Source organism: Scyliorhinus torazame, chromosome 15 (assembly GCF_047496885.1).
Source record: "Scyliorhinus torazame isolate Kashiwa2021f chromosome 15, sScyTor2.1, whole genome shotgun sequence".
Classification (NCBI taxonomy): domain Eukaryota; kingdom Metazoa; phylum Chordata; class Chondrichthyes; order Carcharhiniformes; family Scyliorhinidae; genus Scyliorhinus; species Scyliorhinus torazame.
In genome coordinates, this window is record NC_092721.1 from 165894848 (window position 1) to 165906921 (window position 12074).

Below are 12074 nucleotides of genomic sequence, written 5' to 3' on the forward strand. Positions count from 1 at the left end.
GATGTGGATATCATGACAGGGAGGAGGGACAGAGAAGGTGTAGTGAAGGGAGGAGGGACAAGGGAGGTGCAGTGAAGGGAGGAGGGACGGGGAGGTGGAGTGAAGGGAGGATTGACAGGGAAGGTGGGGTGAAGGGAGGATTGACAGGGAAGGTGGGGTGAAGGGAGGGGGGACAGGGGAGGTGGAGTGAAGGGAGGAGGGACAGGGGAGGTGGAGTGAAGGGAGGAGGGACAGGGGAGGTGGAGTGAAGGGAGGAGGGACAGGGGAGGTGGAGTGAAGGGAGGATTGACAGGGAAGGTGGGGTGAAGGGAGGGGGGACAGGGGAGGTGGAGTGAAGGGAGGAGGGACAGGGGAGGTGGAGTGAAGGGAGGAGGGACAGGGGAGGTGGAGTGACAGTGACGGGAGGAGGGACAGGGGAGGTGGAGTGAAGGGAGGAGGGACAGGGGAGGTGGAGTGAAGGGAGGAGGGACAGGGGAGGTGGAGTGAAGGGAGGAGGGACAGGGGAGGTGGAGTGACGGGAGGAGGGACAGGGGAGGTGCAGTGAAGGGAGGAGGGACAGGGGAGGTGCAGTGAATGGAGGAAGGACAGGGGAGGTGCAGTGAAGGGAGGAGGGACAGAGGAGGTGCAGTGAATGGAGGAAGGACAGGGGAGGTGCAGTGAAGGGAGGAGCGAAAGGGGAGGTGGAGTGAAGGGAGGAGGGACAGAGGAGGTGGAGTGAATGGAGGAAGGACAGGGGAGGTGCAGTGAAGGGAGGAGGGACTAGGGAGATGGAGTGAAGGGAGGAGGGACAGGGGCGGTGGAGTGACGGGAGGAGGGACAGGGGAGGTGGAGTGAAGGGAGGAGGGACAGGGGAGGTGGAGTGACGGGAGGAGGGACAGGGGAGGTGCAGTGAAGGGAGGAGGGACAGGGGAGGTGCAGTGAATGGAGGAAGGACAGGGGAGGTGCAGTGAAGGGAGGAGGGACAGGGGAGGTGCAGTGAATGGAGGAAGGACAGGGGAGGTGCAGTGAAGGGAGGAGCGAAAGGGGAGGTGGAGTGAAGGGAGGAGGGACAGAGGAGGTGGAGTGAATGGAGGAAGGACAGGGGAGGTGCAGTGAAGGGAGGAGGGACTAGGGAGATGGAGTGAAGGGAGGAGGGACAGAGGAGGTTGAGTGATGGAAGGAGGGACAGGGGTGGTGCAGTGAAGGGAGGAGGGACAGAGGAGGTTGAGTGAAGGGCGACCCAGCTGCCGGTTGCAGGCCTCTTGGCAAATTGGAAGGTGATGAAGTTGTCCCATATGCGTTGCCCAGGGGCACACTCTTGTGTTCTGCTGCTTCGGATAACACAGGCTGCTTCTTGAAGCAGTCTTAACTAAAGGATGCTCCAGACTCTGAAATGAGTTCAACGTGTTTATTGAACTATTAACACAGTTCTCAAATGAGTTCGACTCTCTGCTAATCTAACTGTAGTAACTCAGTCTAACTGTACCAGCTTGCTCTAAGCCACGTGCTGGGGTGTGATGCTGCTGATCAACCCTGTCTAACTCTCTAGATGTCTGTCTGTGGAAAGAGGCAGGGTGTGAGTGCCTCATCCCTTTTATTGTATTTATGTCATGCCCCCTTGTGGTGATGCCACCTCGGAGTGTCCTGACTGCCCATTGACTGTGTCCTATTCTGAATGTTCATTGCTTGCATGTTTGCATATCATGACATCAACCCCTTTTTTTTAACGTTTTTTTTTTAGATGTATCTACATGGGAATGTGACTGACTGAGGCATACAGAACAGAATAAACAAAACAAATGCTCATAAATCCAGTCTCTGAGGCTTGCGCCTGATCCTCGTCAACCGCCGGAGAGGTGGTGCAGGAGTTGACGGTGTCTTGACAGGCGAGTGGGAGGCACAACGTGGTTCGAGGTGTCTGGAGGTGGCAATTCGACATGTGGAAATGGAGGGGAAAGTGGTTGTGGGCAAGCAACGTTTCGCAGTGTGCTTCGAATCCTTCGCACAATGGAGCCATCAGCCATATGTATAACATAGGATCTGGGCGCGGCCTGTCGAACAATGACAGCCGGAGCAGACCACCCACCATCCGGTATCTTGATCCTGACCATGTCTGCCAGGGAAAGCACATCCAGATCGGTGGCATGGGCGTCATAGCCCTGCTTCTGGCAGCACCGGGAGCTAATCAAGGTTTGGCAGGTGTATGGCTGGAAGCGTCGTCCACAGGTCCCTGTTCATCAGCAGTTGAGCTGGCGACATGCCAGGGGACAAGGGAGTCACCCGGTACGTAAGTAGTGTAAGGTGTATGTCGGAAGCGGAGCCCGAGGCCTTGCGGAAGAGCTGCTTAACGATGTGCACCCCTTTTTCGACTTTGCCATTGGACTGCGGACAGTGCGGACTGGAGGTGACATGCCTGAAATTGTAGCTCTTGGCAAACGTGGACCATTCGCGACTGGTAAAGCACGGGCCATTGTCGCTCATGACAGTGTTCGGGATGCCATGCCGTGAGAATGGCTCTTTACATGCTTTGATGACGGTCTGTGAGGTGAGGTCTGGCAGCTTCAGCACCTCAGGATAGTTAGAAAAGTAATCGATGATTAAGATATAGTCACGACCATTTGCGTGGAATAGATCAATGCCAACCTTGGACCACGGAGAGGTCTCTCGGTCATGTGGTTGGAGGGTCTCCTTGCTCCGCGCTGGTTGGAACCTCTGACAGGTTACGCAGTTCAGGGCCATGTCTGTGATGTCCTGGTTGGTGCCGGACCAATAGACAGCTTGCCGGGCCCCGCGTCTGCACTTTTCTATGCCCAGGTGTCCCTCATGAATCTGCCGCAGCACCATGCTCTGGAGACGTAGCGGGAGGACTATCCTGTCCAGCTTGAGCAGGATGCCATCGATCAGCGTCAGGTTGTCCTTGACGTTGTAGAATTGAGGACATTGCCCTTTCTGTCAGCCATTGCTGAGGTTGTGGATGACTCGCTGCAACAGGGGGTCTTTGGCCGTCTCTTCTCGGATGAGAACGATCTTCTCATCTGTTGCCGGGAGAGTGCTTGCACATAGGTGTACCAGCAATTCAATGTGCTGGATGATCTCCAGTGGTTCACTGGGTGAGTTGACGGAGCGGGACAATGCATCGACGATGATGAGCTCTTTGCCAGGTGTGTACACCAAGTTGAAATCATTCCTCCGGAGTTTCAGCAGAATTCTCTGCATTCAGGTTCTTTTGGATGATGTGGACCAGAGGCCTATGATCAGTCTCAACAGTAAATGTTGGCAAGCCGTAGACATGATCATGAAATTTGGGGATACTGGTGAGAAGGCCTAAACACTCCTCAATCTGCGCATATCTGGTCTCAGTGGGTGTCATTGCCCGTGACGCATATGCTACTGGTACCCAGGATGGCGTGTCGTCGCGTTGAAGCAACACCGCCCCAATACCATCCTGACTCGCTTCTGTGGATACCTTGGTCTCTCGGTCTGGGTCAAAGAATGCAAGGATGGGTGCAGTGGTGAGCTTGGCTTTCAGTGCCAGCCACTGTGTTCGGTGCTCCGCCTTCCACTCAAAGGCGGCTGTTTAGCACAAGGCTAAATCGCTGGCTTTGAAAGCAGACCAGGGCAGGCCAGCAGCACGGTTCAATTCCCGTAACAGCCTCCCCGAACAGGCGCCGGAATGTGGCGACTAGGGGCTTTTCACAGTAACTTCATTTGAAGCCTACTTGTGACAATAAGCGATTTTCATTCATTCATTCATTCATTTTTTCACCAGGTTGCGTAGGGGCGTGGTGTGTGTGGCCAAATTCGGGATGAACTTGCCAAGGAAATTGACCATTCCCAGGAAGCGCAGTACTGCCTTCTTGTCCTCGGGGATTTGCATTGCCTCGATGGCTTTAATTTTGCCTGTGTCCGGGCGCACACCGTGTTGCAAAATCTGATCGCCCAGGAACTTCAGTGTGGATGTCCCAAAACAGCACTTGGACCTGTTTAGCTTGAGGCCATGTTCATGTATGCGCGGAATACTTTCTTGAGTCATGGCACATGTTCCTCTGGGGTTGTGGACCAGATTCTGATATCGTCAACGTAGACATGAACCCCTTCTATTCCCTCCATCATCTGTTCCATGATGCGATGGAAAATCTCTGATGCCGAGATGATGCCAAATGGCATTCGGTTGTAGCAGAACCTGCCAAAAGGCGTGTTGAAGGTGCAGAGCCTTCTGCTGGATTCTTCAAGTTGGATTTGTCAAAATCCTTGGGATGCGTTCAATTTTGTGAAGGAGCGCACGTGTGCCATCTCACTCGTGATTTCTTCTCTCTTCTGGATGGGGTAATGTTCCCGCATAATGTTTTTGTTCAGATCCTCGGGGTCAATGCAGATGCGTAGGTCCCCCGAAGGCTTCTTTATGCACACCATCGAGCTGACCGAGTCGGTCGGTTCAGTGACCTTGGAGATGATGCCTTTTTGTTGTAGACTCATGAGCTCTGCCTTCAGGCGCTCTCTCAGTGGAGCAGGGACTAGTCGTTGTGCGTGGACCACTGGCTTGGCATCAGGCCGCAGTAGAATCTTGTACTCGTACGGCAGAGTGCCCATCCCGCTAAATACATCTGGGTACTGGGTTAGGATGTCGTCAATGCTGGCCTGAAGATCCGAATGGGATGGTGTCGTGGTGTAGACCCTTTGAATGAGGTTCAGTTGCTTGCAGGTGTGTGCACCTAACAGGGACGCCCTGTCTGGTTTAACAATCTCGAAGCGTAAGCTTGCTTGTGTGTGTCGGCTGGAACAGCAGATGGCAGGACCCCAGTGCCTTGATTGTGTTTCCATTGTAGCCCAGGAGTTTGCAGGCAGCTGGAAGGTTTGTGGGGGGGCTTCTTGATTCTCTTGAAGTCTACCTGTGAAATTAGGTTGGCGGAGGCACCTGTGTCCAGTTTGAACTGGATGGGCAGTGGTTGACCTTCGTCACTGCATGCCATTCGTCCTCGGAATCCACTGCCAGGATTGATTGGACTTGCGATGTATCCGGTGTGGCGTATTCGCACTTCATAATAATGCCCACTCGGTAGGTGTGTCCAGGTGTTCATCATCTGGATCCGTCGCACTGCCTGGATCAGAGTCATGCTTTCGGTGTTGCACACTTCTGATGCGCCGCTGTCGGAATTGGGAGCGTTGGCTCCTGACTGGTGGTGCAGATCTGCACAGGGCTGCATAGTGGTTTGGTTCCCCACAGTTTAAACAGCGTTTGCCTCTTGCAGGGCAGTTTTTTAAAAAATGGGCGGTGCCGCAGTTCGCACACGTCATGACGTCAACATCATGATGCTCAGTGCATCGTTGCGCATGCACGGTGCGGTTCTCGGACGTCTGCACCTGCGCAGTGCAGTTTTCGGCTGTTTCCTGTTCCCGATCGCATTGCGCATGCGTCGAGCCCCGGGAACGTGCAAAATGGCCACTTTCGTCAATGTGGAGGCACTGCATCCGGGAGATGGCCTGAACACTCTCCACCTCGTGGGAGGCTTGTTTTTCTCTTTCTGCCGTTTTGCACTGTAAATAGCGATTTTTAGAGTGCTCATGCACAGTACACGTTTCAATCGTGACTGGCAGGGTCATGTGCTTGGTTTTCAACAATTGCTCTCACAGAGGATCAGAGTGGACTCCAAAAACGATTTTGTCTCTGATCATGGAGTCCGTGGTATCACCAAAGTTGCAGGATTCCGCTAGCAATCTAAGGTTAGTTAGATAGGAGGTGAAGGATTTGTCTTTACCTTGCATCCTCTGCTTGAAGATGTAGCTGATGTACCGTCAATTACCACGAGACGAGAATGGTGAAACAATCAAGACTTTATTGCACAAGGTGTTGTGCCTCCTGCAGCTGGAACCAGAATGGGAGCAGCACAGGAGAGCATACACTTTTATACGCCGCCTGATGGGAGGTGCCAGCAGGCTGGGATTTACTGTGGTACCTGTAATACAGTGGCAGTACCGTAATACATGCAATGTGTTACCAGTGGTGTTTACCACATTCACCCCCTGTTTAAAAAAGTCCGGCGGGGGTTGTAATTTAAAATATGGAAAGATATGTCATTTGTAACATGGAAGTCTGGCAATACCTGATCTAAGAAACATGAGAGAATGTAGGGAAAAATCCCACAAAGGGTTAACAGCAGCTGCAGGAGAGGGCTGTGAAATGCAGATAGTCTTTGTCAAACAGGCTTAGCAAACAAAACAAGCAGGTCTTTCAAGTCACAATTAAGTGAATTTTAGTATACAGCTAAAAGCAATGTTTCGCACCTTCTTGAAGTTAGCTATCCAAGGAAGCAGCTGGAAAAGAATGGATGAGGTTTTCAGTTGAATTAGGTGACAAACGTATATGTGTGAAATTCTGCTGACATCTGGTAAATTAAAGAAAGCTAGAGACAACCTGTCTACGAGAACACAAATTAGACCCAAATCAAAGTTAAAATTGTGAGCTGGGGACACAATCTGATAATAATAAAACTATAGAAATGACAGGAATCAAAAGTCACACCACTTTGAAATCAAAGCATTTTTGAACATCACAAAGGATACAATGTAATCAGAGATCTATGAGATGAGGTCATGCTCAAAATGAATACTTAGTCGTATTAGAAAAATTCAGATTAAAGGTACCTTTTACAATCCAAGTGAAATAAAAGTTACTTTACAATAAAGTCATAAAAACATAATAACTGTTAGAAAGATATATAAACGCTAAGAAAGGGGACAGCCAGCAGAGTCAGCTCAGAGTCAGCGCAGAGTCAGCTCTCATAGCTCGGTGATGGGAAAGGGACAGAGCAAAGCAGCCGAGCTAAAACAGCTAATACATCTGAGAAAGACCAAAAGCTAAAGAGGAGAAAGAGCCAGCTCTCATAGCTCGGTACATGGGAAAGATAGAGCATAGCAACCGAGCAGAACAGTGAATCCATCTGAGGAAGACTAAAAGCTAAAGAAAAGTGATTGTCAAGGTGGACTGAAGGTCTCTTCAACCAACCAGGAGAGTCCAGAAGCAAGACCTTTTTACTTTTCTGTAAAGACAGTGATTGCATCTTTTAAAAGAAAAAATATAATAATAAAATAACTTAAAAGTTTTAACCTGAAACAGTGGTTATTACAAAGTCTACTTTACTTAATTAGCAACGCGGGACCCAGGATCGATGCTACTAAGTGGTAAGTAGATGAAATCTTTTGTGAAGGTATGGGTTATACTGGGGGATAACTTGAAAATATAGCTGGACCTGAATAGCACCCACCTAAGCCTGCATAGGAGTCAGGGAGTGAGAATCCCTGTTCACCATTTAGAATAATGACCCTTTTTGGTATCGGGGGAATTCTGAGAATAGTGGTGAGTTTTTAATTTCAAGGTGAAGAAAACATTACAGATTGAGTCTGTCGGGGACTCTGACCCTCCGCTGCAATCGCCTCAGTCCTGGTGGTGATGTGGGCGCCGACATGGTCACCTGCGACTCTGGGAGCGTGTTGTCCTCTTCTCCGTCACCCCTGGATCCAGTGGGGGGACGGATCCTTCTGGGGTGAGGGCTGCGGTGAGATTCGCTGGTGGAAGGGTGGGTGGCGCAGGGGTGAACGAGGCAACCGGGGTGGGGTGGGGGGGGCAGTATCAGGTCGGGGGCTGTGGGTGGGGACCCAGCGGGTGCCAGGTCCCGGAGGGAGACTGTGTCCTGTTGCCCATCGGGGTGTGCCACGTAGGCGTACTGCGGGTTGGCATGGAGGAGGTGGACTTTTTCAACCAAGGGGTCCGATTTATGGCTCCACACATGCTTCCGGAGGAGGACGGGTCCAGGAACTGTCAGCCATGTTGGGAGCGAGACCCCGGAGGTGGACTTCCTAGGGAAGGCAAACACATGTTCGTGAGGGGTTTCATTCGTAGCGCTGCACAGGAGCGACCGGATGGAGCTGAGCGCGTCGGGGAGGACCTCCTGCCAGCGGGAGACCGGGAGATTTCTAGACCGAAGGGCCAGCAGGACGGCCTTCCAGACTGTCCCGTTCTCCCTCTCCACCTGTCCGTTTCCCCGGGGGTTGTAGCTGGTCATCCTGCTCGAGGCGATGCCCTTGCTGAGCAGGAACTGACGCAGCTCATCACGCATGAAGGAGGACCCCCGATCGCTGTGGACGTAGGTGGGGAAACCGAACAGGGTGAAGATGCTGTGCAAGGCCTTGATGACCGTGGTAGAAGTCATGCTGGGGCATGGGATAGCGAAAGGGAACCGGGAGTACTCATCAATTATGTTGAGGAAGTACACGTTGCGGTCGGTGGAGGGGAGGGGCCCTTTGAAGTACATGCTGAGGCGCTCAAATGGGCGGGAGGCCTTCACCAGGTGCGCTCTATCTGGCCGGTAAAAGTGCGACTTGCACTCTGCGCAGACTTGGCAGTCTCTGGTTACGGTCCTGACCTCCTCAATGCAGTAGGGCAGGTCGCGGGCCTTGACAAAATGGAAGAACCGGGTGACCCCTGGGTGGCAGAGGCATTGTGGAGTGCCCAGAGTCAGTCCACTTGTGCGCTGGCACATGTTCCGCGGGACAGGGCATCTGGGGGCTCGTTGAGCTTCTCCGGGCGATACAAGATCTCATAGTTATAGGTGGAGAGCTCAATCCTCCACCTCACGATCTTGTCGTTTTTGATCTTGCCCCGCTGCGTATTGTTAAACAACCGACCGTTGGTCAGTGAGGAGAGTGAATCTCCTGCCGGCCAGGTAATGCCGCCAATGTCGCACAGCTTCCACAATGGCTTGGGCCTCCTTGTCGACAGGTGCGTGACGAATTTCGGGGGCATAGAGGGTGCAGGAAAAGAAAGTCACGGGTCTCCCCGCCTGGTTGAGGGTGGCGGCCAGAGATACGTCTGATGCATTGCTCCCTACCTGAAAGGGGAGGGTCTCGTCTACTGCATGCATCGTGGTCTTGGCGATGTCCGCCTTGATGTGGTTGAAGGCCTGGCGGGCCTCAGCCGTCAGGGGAATAACTGTGAACTTGATGAGTGGGCGGGCCTTGTCCGCATAATTAGGGACCCATTGGGCGTAATATGAGAAAAAGCCCAGGCATCGTTTCAGGGCCTTGGGGCAGTGGGGGAGAGGGAGTTCCAGGAGGGGGCGCATGCGGTCGGGGTCGGGCCCAAGGACTCCATTTTCCACTACGTAGCCAAGGATGGCTAAGCGGTTGGTGTGGAACATGCATTTCTCCTTATTGTATGTGAGATTAAGGAGTTTGACGGTATGGAGGAATTTTTGGAGGTTTGCGTCGTGGTCCTGCTGGTCGTGGCCGCAGATGGTGACATTATCTAGGTACGGGAAGGTGGCCCGCAGCCCGTACTGGTCAACCATTCGGTCCATCCCTCGCTGGAAGACCGAGACCCCATTGGTGACGCCGAAGGAAACTCTAAGGAAATGATAGAGGCAGCCATCTGCTTCGAACGCAGTGTATTGGCGGTCCTCCGGGCGGATGGGGAGCTGGTGGTAGGCGGACTTCAAGTCCACTGTGGAGAAGACTCGATACTGCGCAATCTGATTGACCATGTCAGATATGCGTGGGAGGGGGTACGCGTCAAGCTGCATGTACCAGTTGATGGTCTGACTGTAGTCAATGTCCATCCTGTGCTTCTCCCCAGTCTTCATTACCACCACTTGAGCTCTCCAGGGGCTGTTGCTGGCCTCAATGATCCCCTCCCGCAGAAGCCGTTGGACCTCCGACCTGATGAATGTCCTGTCCTGGGCACTGTACCGTCTGCTCCTAGTGGTGACGGGCTTACAGCCTGGGGTGAGGTTTGCAAAAAGTGAAGGTGGATCGACCTTAAGGGTCGTGAGGCCGCATATGGTGAGGGGGGGCTGGGGTCGGGGAGGTGGCATCGAAAATCAAGACTTAGCAACAGGGCCGCGCAGAGATGGGGGAGGATGTAGAGCCTGAAGTTGCTGTATTCTACGCCCTGAACGGTGAGGGTCGTGACACAGTACCCCCGGATTTGCACGGATTGGTATCCGGAGGCCAGGGAGTACCGGGAGGGAGCAGCGTCTTACCGTAGCAGGGTGGATGAAACTCTCTGTGCTCCCGGAGTCAAAGAGGCAGGTTGTCTCGTGCCCGTTGATCTTTACCGTCGTCGTAGCGGTCGCGAGCCGAGCCTGATCAAGGGTGATGGAGACGAGCAGCGGAAGATGTTGGGAGGTCCCGGGCTGATCAGCGGTGGTGGAGGTATCAGCGGGCAGCGAACGGCCAGACGAGCAGGGGTCCTGAGGCGCGGTCCAAAATGGTGCCGAAGATGGCGGCGCCCACGGGGCGCACATGGCGGGCGGAATAAAAGATGGCGGCGCCCACGGGCTGCACGTGGCCTGTGGTGGAGAACATGACGGCGTCCCTGGATTGCACGTGGGGGCTGCTGCAATGCCAGGCCTGGAAACAGCGGCGACCGACCGGGCCTGGCAAACGGAAACAAAGTGGCTCTTCTTCCTGCACCTGTTACAGATCACGCTCCGCGCCGGGCAGCGCTGCCTGTGATGTTTTCTCTGGCAACAAAAATAACATTTGGGCCCTCCGGAGTTGGCTGGCTGTCGCGCGGCGCAGGCTTGCATTCAAGTCGGCAGCTGGTGGGGCCCACGAGGGTGCCGCGCGGTCGGAGGTGTAGGCCTCCAGATTACGGGAGGCCACTTCTAGGGAATTAGCAGGCTGCACAGTCCCTGCAAGATCAAGCGTACCCCCTTTCAATAGTCGCTGGTGAACGTACGTAGATTTAATGCCCGTGACATAAGCGTCTCTGATTAGTAGTTCGGTTTGTTGGGCTGCTGAAACTGCCTGGCAGTCACAGTTCCTACCAAGAATCTGTAGAGCCCGCAAGAAATCGTCCAGAGTCTCCCCCGGGAGTTGCCGTCTCGTGGCCAGGAGGTGCCTGGTGTATACTTGATTCACCGACTTAATGTAATGTCCCTTTAGTAGCGTCATCACTTCTGTGTAGGTGGGTGCATCCCGGATGATGGGGAAAACTTGAGGGCTCACCCGTGAGTAGAGGACTTGGAGCTTCTGTGGGTCTGAGAGTTCTTCAGTGGCTGCTCTGAGGTAGCCTTCAAAGCAGGCTAGCCAGTGCTCGAAGGTGGCTCAGCTCCAGGCGATCAGGCTTGATTAAGATGTTCATCTTTTAAAATCTTGTGCAATAAATTGATGTACCGTCAATTACCACGAGAAGAGAATGGTGAAACAATCGAGGCTTTATTGCACAAGATGTTGTGCCTCCTGCAGCTGGAACCAGAATGGGAGCAGCGCAGGAGAACATACACTTTTATACGTCGCCTGCTGGGAGGAGCCAACAGGCTGGGATTTACTGTGGTACCTGTAATACAGTGGCAGTACCGTAATACATGCAATGTGTTACCAGTGGTGTTTACCACAGTCGCACTCGAAGATTTCGTTGGTGTCCACCTCGCAGTGGCTGTCAAATTTGTCCAGGATAGTTTGGTACTTCGTTTTGTCCTGCCCTTTGGAAACGCGAAAGGAGTTGAAGATCTCTATCGCATGGTCACCCGCAGTGGTGAGTAGAAGAGCTATCTTCCGCGCATCGGTCGCGCCATTGAGGTCGGATGCTTCCACGTAGAGTTGAAATTTCTGCTTGAATGATTGCCAGTTGGCACTAAGATTGCCGGTGGTCCTGAGCTGATGAGGAGCCTGAATCTTGTCCATTGTGCCTGTATGCGGTAGGTGGTTGTCACGGATCTTGCTGAGTTGAACTAAATAGATTGAACAGTCACCCCTGGTATCATGTTGTGTTATGCTGCTTCGGATAACACAGGCTGCTACTTGATGCAGTCTTAACCAAAGGATGCTCCAGACTCTGAAATGAGTTCAACGTGTTTATTGAACTATTAACACAGTTCTCAAATGAGTTTGACTCTCTGCTAATCTAACTGTAGTAACTCTGACTAACTGTACCAGCTTGCTCTAAGCCACTTGCTGGGGTGTGATGGTGCTGATCAACCCTGTCTAACTCTCTAGATGTCTGTCTGTGGAAAGAGGCAGGGTGTGAGTGCCTCATCCCTTTTATAGTTTGTGTCCTGCCCCCTTGTGTTGATGACACTGCTTTTAAAAAAAAAAAA